This window comes from Tamandua tetradactyla, chromosome 2, assembly GCF_023851605.1.
Source record: "Tamandua tetradactyla isolate mTamTet1 chromosome 2, mTamTet1.pri, whole genome shotgun sequence".
In the NCBI taxonomy this organism is placed as follows: domain Eukaryota; kingdom Metazoa; phylum Chordata; class Mammalia; order Pilosa; family Myrmecophagidae; genus Tamandua; species Tamandua tetradactyla.
Window position 1 is genome coordinate 113,805,612 of NC_135328.1, and position 13,899 is coordinate 113,819,510.

Below are 13,899 nucleotides of genomic sequence, written 5' to 3' on the forward strand. Positions count from 1 at the left end.
TCCTGCAAGATTGCATCAGGATTAAAACATGGTTTTAGGGTACATAATCCTTTCAAATCAGTACATTCTACCCTCTGGACTTTAAAAGACATGTTTTTTTCAATATACAAAATACACTCATTCCATCACAATATCAGAAAAGCCTCAAGCCATTTCAATAACAATTCAAATACAATAAAAGGTTAAAAACAGTACAAAGTCTCATCAATGTCAGCTACAGGCAAGGATGGTCATAAATTTCTATTGCAATAGATGTAGCATGGATGACTTTTTCCAGCTAAGTATAAGTTATTAGAGTTGACACATAAAATGTATTTTTAAACGTACCCAGGCTAATACTCATGTATAAAATAGAGAAAGTCATTGAGGAACAAAAATTTCAAAACCATGATGACTTTTGAGGTTATTGTCAAGACACAGAAACATTTATTTTATTTTATCCATTCTATAACCAGAGGAAAGGACAGAAGCATATTCATGTGATATCAACATATTTTAGCTGCCAAAGTCTATTAAAGATGACAAAAAATTTTTGGACAAATCTTACTTCTGTAGAGTGATAAAAAATTTAAAAATAAGTATAAAAATAGTTTATTATGATCCATGGCATAAAATCTCAATAATTCAGGTCAAGATTGATGCAGCATTAGAAAATATATTAATATAATTAATCAAGTTAAAATTCAAATGAGGCATAACATACCTTTTTTGATTGATACTGAAAAACCATTTGAAAAACTTAACTTCCATTGTTAACGTTCCAGAAATTCTAACAAAGTAAGAAAATGAGATCATTTCTTTAAGTTGACCAAAAAATCCCCATTAAAAGCACAAAACAGTGGAAAGATGTTTGCTATCACTATTACTATTTCACATTTTTCGGGAAGTGTTAGCCATAATGATTTTTTGAGAAAGTGGAACTATTTGAATTTTAGAAAAGAAAGCAAATTTTGTCTTATTTGCAAATTATATTTTTATATGCCTAGATAAGCCCAAAATCATCGGTCAAAAATATTTTGCTTTTTTATATATTCATATTTATACAATACATAAATATGAATATATAAAAATAATATAAAATAATAATATAGGCAGAGCTCTCACCTGCCATTTTGGAGGCCTGGGTTCAATTTCCGGTGCCTGCCTATGCAAAAAAAAAAAAAAAAAAATACACTGTAAGAATTTGATAAGATGTTCAGATACAAAGAGATTAGAGAATCACTTTCTAATGTATTGAAAATATCCAATTAGAATATTTAAGGAATTATGAGAATGAGTGATCATTATTTCAATGAGACTTTATTCAAAATAGATAAAAAAAGAAAACAAATTAATGTAAACAATAGAGGAAATTTATTGACTCTCACATCCAGTACTTTCAGAGATAAAGCAGACTTCAAACGATTTGCAGTATGGCAGCACAGTGTTAACAAATACTCTTTTTCTGTTCCTCTCCCCACCTTTTCTTAAATGTCCAAAAGGAAAGATCATCTTTCCCCCAACCACTGAATAACAGCCCTGGGCTTCTCTCTCCTTGGATTACTGTAGGTCATGAACCTAGCAACAAGTCATTGTGACTAAGAGTAGTTCATGTTTTAACTGGCTTTGGCCTGGACTGTGTGCCCATCCCAAACCTGCCATCACAGCAATGGATGAAATTACCCACCTTTGCTGCCATCAGTGGAAACAATCCCAACTAAACCTACTGCTTCACAGTGGAGTAGCATGGAAGGAAGGTTGAGGAGGCAGCCCCACTGGTTCCAATAATAACAATAGCTAAAATGCGTTGAGTATGTAACATAGACCAGTGCTAACTACATTCTATCAGATTTACATTCATTAATCTCATTGGGTTCTTGCGTAAATAAAATAAGACTATGCACATAAAGTGCTTGTTACCTAAAAAAAGTAACACTAATAATAATTATTATTATTAAAGGAGTAGCAATAGTAACAGTTATAATAGGTGGAGGAATAACAGTGGTGATAATATTACCAGCAGCTACAATAGCTGGGAGAAATAGGCTGGGAGGTACTGTTATTATCCTAATTTACAGGAGAAGCTTAGACTTCAAAGAGGTTTTGTAACCACTTTAAGAGAGATAGTAGAGGTTACATTAGTTTAAGATGAGTAGCAGAGCTAGAATTAAAATGATGGTCTGCCTGGCTGAAAAGTCAGCTCTAAAAGAAATATACAGGATTGACATGAAGAAAAATCAAGCGGCATGGCTTGGAAACAAAAGAAGACCAGAACAAATGGAATGTTATATTTTGTTCTTGGCTGGGAAGACTATATTTAAAAGGTTAAAATCTGTTTCTGCTACAATCACAATGAAATTGCAGAATGCGTGTGTTTGCGTATATGTGTGTATTTGGTGGTGCTTTGTTTTGGGAGTGGAGTCAGACACCATCATGTTCACCAATGATTTCATTTGCTTCCCTATACTCTCAACTCCCCTGCACTTAGGCTATGTGACTTGTTCTCTACCTGAACTGTACCACAGCTACTGGCCACATATGGTTACTTATATTAAAATTACATCAACAATATTCAATTCCCCAGTCACATTAATCACATTTGAAGAGCTCAGTAGCCACCATAACCACCATGGCTACTGTGTTGGACAGTGCAGATCATAGAACATTTCTATTTTCATAGAACATCCTGTTGGAAAGTGCTGTTCTCGACACCGGGTTCTGCTGAAGGAAAAGCATGTGCCCCTTTAGCCCATGCACAAATTTCTAGCTGCCTCTTTCCCTGCTGGGGTGAGTGGAGCACTGAGGAGATGCCATGTTCTAAATAGTGTTGCTACAAACTGTTAGCTTCTTTCAATCTGGGAACCCAAGCAAGTCCCTTTCCCTACTCCACTTACACAGACCCATGTGAGGCATATACTCTGAATAAGAAATAAACTTTTACTGTGTTAACCACTGCAATTTGGGGATTGTTTGCTACTACAGTTTAACCTACCCAGTCATGAATAAAACATAGTCATGTGTAATGACTAATGTTATGAGGATAGGAAATTGACAAGTGATTCTAAAATTCAATATAACAATACGCATAAGAAACTACTTAGGAAAAGCTGAGTGAAGAGCAAGCTTTGCCATTTTAGATATTAAATTATACTAGAGAACAAGTAACAACAACTGGAAGAGTGTAGGAAGGCAGTCAGATCAATGAAAGCAAATGGAGTTGAGAATATATGAAAATTTAGTGTGAAATAAAGGTCTCATTTCTAATTACCTATGTGCCGTCCTACCTCCCTGCAGTACTAACTGGAATCTGAAAAGGAAGCACTCTCTCTCTCCGAAGACCTGCCCCTGGTAGAGCCATCTAGCAGCCAGGTCCACTAACAATGTGCATTTATAATTGTCTAATCCCTCAGTCCCATCCTCCACGAAGCCCATCTCTACCCTGTTTTCTCATTAATGAGTTGCCTGAGGCATTCTACTAACTTATTGTCTGTTATCATTTCAATTCCTCAGAGTCCTGCACACAGGCCTATCTTATCAGTCTCCCAGTTCATATTTTTTGAATGAAGATGAAATTTCTACCCCACTTAGCACAACGCTCTATGAAGCATATAAACATTTATTATACCCTCTTACATCTGAATCTCTGTCTCTGGTTGCTGGCTTTTGTATACTGCTGAAGTAGTTGTATTCCACAGAAAACATTAATCTCATTAACATTTTATGATGTCTCTTCAAATATGTCTCTACTCACAATCACCTCACACCTATTAAAAATATTATACGTATTAACAAAATCCCCATTATCAGGCCAAAAACATGCCCACAATCCTAGCTAATAATGGTGGTTCACAATTTCCTTTGGCATATACTATTCAAACCTGTCATCATCTACCAGTCTGATCATATTTTGTAGTTTCAGTAATACATGAATATCCACCTGTCTTTATTTTTTCTACTGTTCTATGGAAGCAAACAAAATGGCTAGTCTTTGGGTGAAAGGTTTTGGATTTCTACTTTATCTGTACACCAAAACAAGAACTGGATATGTCAATTTGATTGTTAAAACATAAAATGCTGAAGTTATTACAACAGTAACTTAGAGATTTTTTTCTGTAATTGAGAAAGAGGCCCTTCCACCTATGATAGAAACACTAAAATCAATAAAGGAAAACATTGATAAGTTTGTGTAAATTTAAGCTATTTGAACAACAACAGCAAAACAACTACCAAAAACAGCCTCCATAAACATGCAACATGTTTTAGTATCAAGAAGTTAAATCATCATGAATAAACATGAGGAAACTTTTTTAACACGTATGATAAAATTTAGATAGTTTGCTTTTTTTCCAAGGAAAACACAAAAACAGAAGGAAATAATGATCACTTCAGTAGAAGTTTGGACAAAGATTGGGAATAGCCAAGTCATAAAATCAGATAGACAAACGTCATTTATATATACAGAAAGATAGTCAACCACCCCAGTAAGCAAATAAATGCAATAATTATATATTATTCTCCCCTTCCCCAAAAACACTGTTGAATGCCCAAGCAATAACTAAACCCAAGGACTGGAAAGGCATGGGAAAAACGACACTCATTCCACTGATGAAGAGAGTATAAAATGTTATAATTCTGAAAAGGACAGTTAAAAAAAGGGTGTTTTACCATTGAAAAGAGCAGTAGCATAGTAATTGTGTTGGAAATTGCCCCAAGGAGACAGTCTCAGAAATGTGTGACCATGAGTGCACCAGAACAGCCATGCAGCAGCATGGTTTACACTGGCAGAAATCTGGAGCTGCACTTCATCTGTACACAAAAAGAGGGTTGTATAAAAAGTTAATGGTACAAACTTAATATGGAGTATTTTCAGCCACCTAAAGTAACGATGCATATCTATATTCCTTTACCTGAAAAATGGTCCATATTCTACTACTGAGAGAAAAACATTTGGTCACATATCTGCATGCATGTATGAATTCATCTATATAAAATTTTATATTGAAAACTGTGTGTCTTAGTTTGCTAAAGCTTCTATAACAAATACCACACAATGGGTTGGCTTAAACAATGGGAATTTTTTATCTCATGGTTTTGGAAGCTAGCAATCTAAAATTAAGGTCTTGTCTTCGAGCTATTTTACAAGTCAGTACATTGAAGATAACTAACAGTACAATCGATACTTATTTGCAGATGTGCAAATTTGGTCCAGTGAAAAGATACTAAACTCACCCCCCTCCTTGAAAAAGCTAGCTTGGTATCTTTTTGTAAATTCATTTCAGCATTCCTAATTCAACTATAAAAGTGTGACACTAATTTTTGAACCAATTTTAACATCTAACTGGTTCCCAAATAAATTAATGATTTAAATAAAATCTTCACAAGTACTCATTTTATATTTGCATTAAAATCATGGTGCTACTTTAAAAAATCATTTAACTAAAAACAACGAGAATGCTGAAAGTGAGTTTAGGCCAAATTCCTTCATTTTATAGATAAGGAAACCAAACGCCTAGAGAGGTGAAATGATGAGTTCATATATTAGCTCAACTTTTCTCACCAAAGATAACCCCCCACTAAATGAACATTTGGTGCTGCTTATTCACTCAGTGCTGTATCACTCCTTATGTTGTGAAAACACAGACATGCACTGAAACACACACGTGCACACACATGTGTGCTCACACACATAAACATCAAGACTCATGTTACAAGTGAAAAGGTTCTGGAGTCAGACTATTTAATTTCCAACTCTGTCACTTCCAAGTGTATGAATTAAGAAAGTTACCACTTCTTTCTTTTCATTCTTTTTTTTTTTTTCATCAGCTTCCTTACTGGAAAATGGAGACGATGATAGGCCTTACCTACTGGGGCTGGCAAAACATTAAATTGGATAATGCTTATTAAGCTCTTAAACAATAGTGTGTAGCAAATAAGATGTGCTCTATGAAAGGTGTAGGAGGTGAAAGGGTGAGAAAGGAGGAAGGTAGACCAGGAAATTTAAAGCGGGTGGGTTTATTTCTGCGCTCCCGGTGAGATCAGCAAGAATCCACTGGAGAGTACCTTGCGGGCAGGATGTACTGGAAGGCTTTGGGTGCTGGGCAGAGACTGAGCAGAGGGTGCCACGAGAGAAGAAGACTGAATCCAGGATGGAGACAGGTGAGTACGCGCCTGGATGATGGAGTGGGCAGTTTTTAAGCAAGCGGGTCAGGTGATGACCGGAAGGGGCAGTTCTCTGGAAGTCAGGTGTCCGGAAGGGGCGGGCCATCAGTTCTGGAAGTCATGTGTCCGGAAGGGGCGGTTCATCAGTTCTGGAAGTCAGGTGTCTGGAAGGGGCGGTTCCGGAAGTCATGTTGGGAGGGGGGACACAACCTCCGCAGCTCCGGTTGCAGTGCCCTTCCCGGTTCCCTTGACCTAACACTCTACAGATGTTGTATGCTATTGTCACATTTGCCAGCTTTGTTATCTATGCCAGTCTAAGGCTTACCTTGCTTATTAGAGAAAAGAATGAATATAAAATAGAGAAATAATTGGATTTATTCCTCAGTTATGATTGTTAAAAGCTGGAGATTAGTTAACTAAAGTGTTATATGCAGAATTCTATTTTGATAATTTTAAGGTATCTCTCTTTAGAGTATTTATGCGCTGAATTACTTGGTAAAATTAAAAAAGCAATTTTATAGTACTGATAGCCACCCCTTTTGATTTATTCCTGGATGTTTATGAATCTTTTTTTAAGCCAGACCCCTCCTATACTCAGAAGTACTTCGTTATTGGCTAAAAACAACTCTTTGGGGATGCCTACATATAGTTAATACTATTCTGCATGTAGCCAGATAGCCAGATTCTAGTATAATTTTACAGCAATTTAGTGTTTAGAATATTTTATTAATTAGTAATGAAAATTTATTTCATAAATAAATAAGGAATAATATGCTATTACCTTTCTAATATGATCGTGATATTTCATCATAATGTATTTGACAATATTTTTCTCTGCTGCCTTTCACTCAACACCTCTGCTGTCCTTACAACCATCCACCAATGTCTGCACATAGTAGGTGTTCAATAAATGTCACTAAATAATTTATAAACATCTGTACATTGCATTTCGCTTCCTACTGAGAGCTGTATGCAACTGTGACCTTAAAATAAGGATAGAAGCTGAGCACTTGTTCTTTCTATGTAAAGGAATGCCTCTTGTTCATTTTTTGTTCTTTCATTATTGTTTCTTCCCTCTAAGCTCCCTTTTACTGGGCAATTCTAGGATGCTTTATAATTAGAAGCCAGCGAGACATCAACTACTTCCTCTGGGCAAGTTTGTGTCTTAGCACCTCTCTGTGACCTTCCATGCTAATTAAACTACATGTGAGAATAAAGAACATTGGTACTTAACTGAAATAAAAAGCAATTAAGTGGAAACATTTGGAGATGATTGTATGTTAATAAGAAATCTTAATCAATGTGTATACCTATGAGACTAACAGAAGCACCTTTGAAGAATTCACATTTTCTCATCAAACAAAATACAAACTTCCTTGTTTCCTAAGATGGCACAAGCTCATAAAAGTCTGATTTATTTCATAGACAGAAGGAAACATCACTGTCATCTCTTATTATCAGTTTAGTACTCTGGAAATTACAGAAGTACCCCTGAAGCAAAGTCTACCTTCTGTAACATACTAATTGAGATCACTCTAAATTTTATCCAAGAATTTAAGGTTGGGCTTTTATCTCCCCGAATCATTAATAATTTGTATTATAAGTGCAGAAATAAAATAGATTAAATGCAGAAAGCTCAGATCTAAGATTTAGGAAACTATAGCCCACTGGCCAAATTGGCACTGCCTGTTTCTGTACTGTACAAGAGCTAGGAGTGGTGTTTACATTTTTAAAAGTTCATTTAAAAAAAACAGAAGAATATGAGACCGTATGTGATCCCAAAAGCCTAAAAGATTTCCTCTCTTGCCATTTCTAGAGAAAATTTGCTAAGCACTGGAATAGATGACAGTCAGTCTGAACTGGAAATATTAGTCCAAACCAAACACGTAAAGTCATCCTGACTCCAACTAGAATGAGTTCAAAGTCTGGATTAGGAAATTAAAATTTAAATTTATTTTCTCATTAAGTCATAATTAATTAATCCAATAAATATTTATTCTATTCTAGCTAGAAGCCAGTAAATGTTCACACAATTAGCTCATTTACTTCTCACAAATGCCTTAGGAGGTATGCCTTACCCCTATTTCCGTGAGGAAACTAAAACCAAGACAGGTTAAATAAGTTGCCCTAAATTTCTCTCTGATTGACACGGAGATGTTTCAATCCAAACACCTTTCAATATATGGTTACCAGCTTTGTTACTGTAAAGAAGATATAGGACTTTATTTAATGACCATGTTCTGTTTTGATAAATAGATTAAAAAGTGATTTAAAATTGAACAGAGTATAAAATTAATTATTTTGAGGTATTAAAAACAATTGCTTTCTTAAATAAAACATTTCCTTGTAAGTTTTATAATCTATGAATTGTCTTTTAAAATTCTCCTTCTCTTATCTCTGAGATATCATGGGGTATACGTCAACCCATTTGATAAGGGTCAAATTAATTTGCTCTCTGAATTGCCCAATGCAAATTAATGAAGTCATTCATATCAAGAACAGATTCCAAGCCTCATGTTACTCAGCATACTTTATGCAATCTATTCAAGGCAGTGCTTCTGATCCATAAATAAAAGCCTCAATAGCTACAAATACATGAAAAGAGGACTTACTAACAATAAAAATTCTCTGAGGTTTCTGCAGTTGCTTTACTAGAGAAGCTTGCAAACCTTATGATTTTAGACAGAAATCTCTCAAAATTAATTCTCATTCAATAAAAAAGGCAAGACATTTGTTGACAGAGAAAGTAGTTAGAGTGGTGACTTTGTCCAGATAAGCGAAATCTGCTGTTTTAGAATACTGTGTTTGAGGCACACATGAGGCCCTCATAAATATTCACAGACCTGTCACAAGAACAAATAATATTGAAAGAGATTGAAACCATCCCACACTTCACCTACTAACCAAGATCGTCAGGTACTAGCTCACTAGAATGGCCCCTCCTGTTCCCGCAATGCCCAGTTAAAACCTCAGAGCCCCTATTATCTAATGAGCTGTCCAAAACAGTTTGCTGTGCATGCACTTAAAGATGGACCCTGAACTTAAAGTGACCCCAGAACATAAAATATCCTGCAAATAAAATTAAAATGAGCAGAAACAAGAGGAAAAAGAAACACAGGACCCAAAAAAGGAAGCAAAATGTCAGTCCATCACTAGTTCTGGCAATATCACGGGCCCCACATATCACAACAAAGGACCAATTGGCAAAAGTAGCTAGTATGCAGTCCCTAATTTGAATGTTTAAACAGCAAATGGCAATAGTTAACTTAAAGTTGCTAATTTAGATATTTACTAGCTACTCACCATATGCCAATAACCCAAACATATTTGTCTCACCTCCCTTTGTTTGCTTTTAATAAAAGCCTACACTTCTCTATTCCACGGAGGCAGATTTGAGATTGGGTCTCTTCACCGCCACTGGCTTACCTTGCAATAAAGCTCCTTTTTCTCTGAAATCCCAGTGTCTCTTTTGGCTCAGTATGCATCCAACAAGGACTCACCTTTTAGAGGGTCCACTTCATTATATATGACATCCCTAAACTTCTTAGCTAATACTGAGAGAGGAGAATTCTAGTTGGTAAAATGATGAATTATTCCTGTTTTTCACTTTAATTCAACAAGTTTTTATTCCTTTCTTCTATGTGCACAGTATTGTGCTAGGATCTATGTCATTATACCAAACAAAGTGAAAGGATTAGTCCAGGACTTCTGAGAACTTAGACTCTACTTCAGGAGGCAAATAACATATTTATCTGATTTTAAGATAAAATATTTTCAGTGTTAACATCTCAAATTAACATGTCATGATTTCTGTTTGGTAGGCAAAGCTCAGGATGTACCTATCTCTGCCTACACATGCTCAAGATATGTTCCTATTTGTTCATGTTGTCATCACTTCAGTTGAATTGCATAGTACTACAAAGGATGAGTGTAATTATATTAGAATGTCTCAAAAATATTATCCTATGTTATGTCATTGAAATGAAAAATTATTGTGGAGCAGAAAAATGCACTGAAACAGCAGAGCATATATCTTACTCAAATGAAGCAAATGTTTGCCTTTGGAAGAATGACCACAATTCCTTAATTTATTACAAGAAACAACCAAATACTTTATGGTACCTGAGAAAGGAAAACACCCTCCCCCAAATGAAGACGTATTAGATTTTGTTATTGTTGTTTAAGTAAAGAATTGTCTCTTACATGCTATAGTAGTTAAGTTCAGGTGTCAACTTGGCCAGGTCATGGTACCCAATTGTTCTGTTGCTGTAGACTTAAGTCATCAGCGTGTGTAATCCATCTATAGCCATCTGCAGTCAGCTAAGGGGAGTGCAAGGAGTGACATTTAATTTAATCAGCAGGAGGCTTAAAAGGAGAGGCCATAAGAGAGAGAAGGAGCTCAGCACAGCATAGCACAACTCAGCTTAGAACTCAGAGTCACTCAGACACTGATGTTTGGAGATGCAGAAAAGGACATGCCCCAGGGAAAGTCATTTGAACCTAGGAGCCAGAAGAGAAGCCCAGCAGAGATCACTGTGTGCCTTTCCAATTTGTGCCCCTTTAAATTTGCAATTAAATAAATCCTCTTTATAAAAGCCATTCCCTTTCTGGTGTATTGCATTCTGGCAGCCTTAGCAAACCAGAACAGATTTTGGTACCAGAGGAGTGAGGTACTGCTGCATTTGCAAGTACCAAACATGTTGGAGTGGTCTTTTAAATGGATAAGGGGAGGATTCTGGAAGAATTGTGAGGAGCTTGATAGAGAAAGCCTACATTGCTTTGAAGAGACTTTGGAAATATGGGCTCTAAAGATACTTCCATTGAGGCTTTGGACATAAATGAGGAATGTGTCATTGCAGATTAAAAGGAAGGCAACCCTTCTTTTAAGGGGCATGGAATTTGGCAAAACTGAATCCTGGTATTGGATGGAAGGGAGAATTTGAGTATGACAATCTGGGCTACTTGGCTGGGGAGATTTTCAAATCTTTGAGTGTGGAAGATGCAGGCTGATTTCTCTTTGCAGCTTATAGTAAAATGTGCCAAGAAAGAGATAAGCTAAGAACTGAACTTTTGGGTACAAAGAAACCAGAAACTGATGGCCTATAAAATTCTGGGCTTTCAGAAAGGGAGACCCCAGAGAACAGTGCCCAATATGAGGATTTAACCAAACATGGAACCACTCAGCCATTATAAGACAAGCCAGGATTGGATATGGAGTTATCCAGAAAGGATTTGTGGAAAGTCCTATTGTCTAATAGCTTTGATCCCTGCATGCTGCATGCCAAGTTAACAAATTGTTTTGAGAGATGTGTATAAATGGAACCACTGCCAATATGGACTGGAAGAGACAGAATGGACAGAATGAAGAAAAAATAACCTCAGAAGCAGAACCATGGAAGCTAAAGTCTGAAGGCAAGAAATCTTGGGCCAGGAAAGTGGACTCACCAGTGCATGTAGAGGAGGTGAGTTTGCCCTGGAGGCAGAGGCGGCCCTTCCACCTTGATGCTCAGGAAGAGTTCTGTTGCACCAGTCCTCAGAGAGTGTGGAGCACATTCCCTGAAAATTTTGGGAAGTCTAGCTGCCATCCCATTGTTCTAAAGGGGCTGAGTGTGTGCCCCAGAGATGGCAGAGAATCCAGGTGCCACCCAGATGCTTGAGGAGGGTGAGGATAAGAAAAAGGTGGTCTTGCCAATGTTTCCCAACATTGCAACCCTCATCTCAGTGCTTGGAGAGAACAGAGCCACTGCATAGGACCTTGGAAAGGGTGGGAATGCCACTTTCTAAAGCCCCAAGGAGGAATGACTCTCAGACTTTGAAATTGAATAGAGTTTACCCTGCAGGTTTTCAGAATTGTTTGGGTCCAGCGACCCCTATTTTCCTTCTGATTTCTCCTGATGAAACAACAGGATCGTTCATCCTATGACTGCTCCTTCTTTGTATTGGAAGCAGATAACTTGCTTTAAGTTCACAGGTCCACAACCAAAGGGGAATTTTTTTGCTTTAGGACAGATATGCCTGTAACTGACTTTGATGAGTTTTTGTATGGTTTTTGAGTTGGTATTATATTTGTACTGTTACTGAAATGATTTGAGATTTTTGTAATATTGTGAAGAATTGTATGTATTTTGTATATGGAAAGATTTAGTGCATTGTATGCAGGACAGATGACATTGTTAGGAAAAAAATGTCTGTTATTGTTTTCTTAGAGATTAAGTATGGTTTAAGGGATGTATATAGTTGCCAAGTTGACAAGGGATGGACACTGTAGTAGTTAGGTTCAGATGTCAACTTGGCCAGGTCATGGTGCCTAGTTGTTCTGATGGTGTGAACTTAAATTATTCACACGTGAAATTCATCTGTGGCTGATTTTTGCAGTTGGCTAAGGGAAGTGCCTTCTGCAATGAGTGACATTTAATTTTATCTGGAGGCTTAAAAGGAGAGGTCAGAAGAGAGAGAAGGAGCTCAGCACAGCCCAGCACAACTCAGCTTAGAGCTCAGAGTCAGCTCAGAACCTGATGCTTGGAGATGCAGAAAGGACACACCCCAGGGAAAGCCATTTCAACCCAGAAACTGGGAAAGAAGCCCAGCAAACATTACCATGTGGCTTCCCAAATTAGCAAATTTGTAACTAAATAAGTTCCCTTTATGAAAAGCCATTTCATTTCTTGTGTATTGCATTCCAGCAGCCGTAGCAAACTAAAACGCGTGCTAAACAATGCAAATGAAAGCAGGAGACATTGCTTAATCCCTTAGAATAGACAGAGAAATTTCAAAGCAACAGGAGGCTACTATAACTGTTGTTAAGGCTTTATATCATGTATAGTTTAATTAGCAGAATTTCCTTCTTTCTTTCTGGTATATAAAATAATGGCATGTCTTGGAAATCAATCTTTTCTTAAATTTGATGAAATATAGTGCTTACAAAACTTTCTATGCCAGATACTTTGCATAGAAACCAAAATGAATGATTTCAAGAATATGGGACTTTAATAGAGACCCAGGAAAGCTCATAAAACTTTCTATGCAAGGTGGTTTGCATAGAAACTAAATGAATGGTTAAAGTGTGGGACTTTAATGGAGACTCAGGAATGCCTTGAAATGAAAGTAGGAGCTGAATTTTGTGAAAAGATATAATGGATTTTAAGAATTGAAATGAAAGTGTGGGCATTCCAGGTAGAGCAAAGATCATAAGCAAATATTCAGATTGAGATCAAGTCTGATATATCTAGTGACCAGTTAGACACAGACTTAGTAATAATGAAAACAAAGTTTTGAGAGTTATCCCAGGACTAGATCTCAACTTTCCAAAAGGTCAGACTGAGAAATTTGAGTTACATGACACAATTAATGAAGATCATATGCTCTTGTTTCCCCTTCATTTGGAAGGATATTTTATTGGATTTCAAGTTCCAAATTGGCATTTTATTTTTCTTTCAACACTTTAAAAAAGTTATTCTATTGTCTTCTAACTATAATTGATTCTGTTGAGAAATCAGCAATATATCTTTTTGTTGGTCCTTTGAAGATAATGTAGTTTCTTGTTTTATATATATGAAATATATAAATACATATACTTATCTATCTATCTGTTTATCTTGCTTGGAATTTGCATAATTTCTGAAGTAAGTCAGCTGAAGTCTTTTAGTAACTTTTGGAAAATTCTTGACCAGTACTTCTGCATATATTGTGTTCTGCCCAAATTCTTTCTCCTCTCCATCTGAGACTGTAATTACATGTAGATTGGACTTTTTACTCTGTCCC

At 36.4% G+C, this 13,899-nt stretch overlaps 1 long non-coding RNA gene across 1 annotated transcript; it reads right to left on the reverse strand.

The window, feature by feature from the left end:
* Window positions 1-702: 702 nt before the first annotated feature.
* LOC143661540 (uncharacterized) lies at window positions 703-6,177 on the reverse strand. Its single transcript, XR_013164670.1, has 4 exons — window positions 6,040-6,177; window positions 4,645-4,785; window positions 1,105-1,144; window positions 703-769 (listed from the first exon to the last, which is right to left on the reverse strand). It is a non-coding gene; the product is annotated as an uncharacterized LOC143661540 (long non-coding RNA).
* Window positions 6,178-13,899: the final 7,722 nt, after the last annotated feature.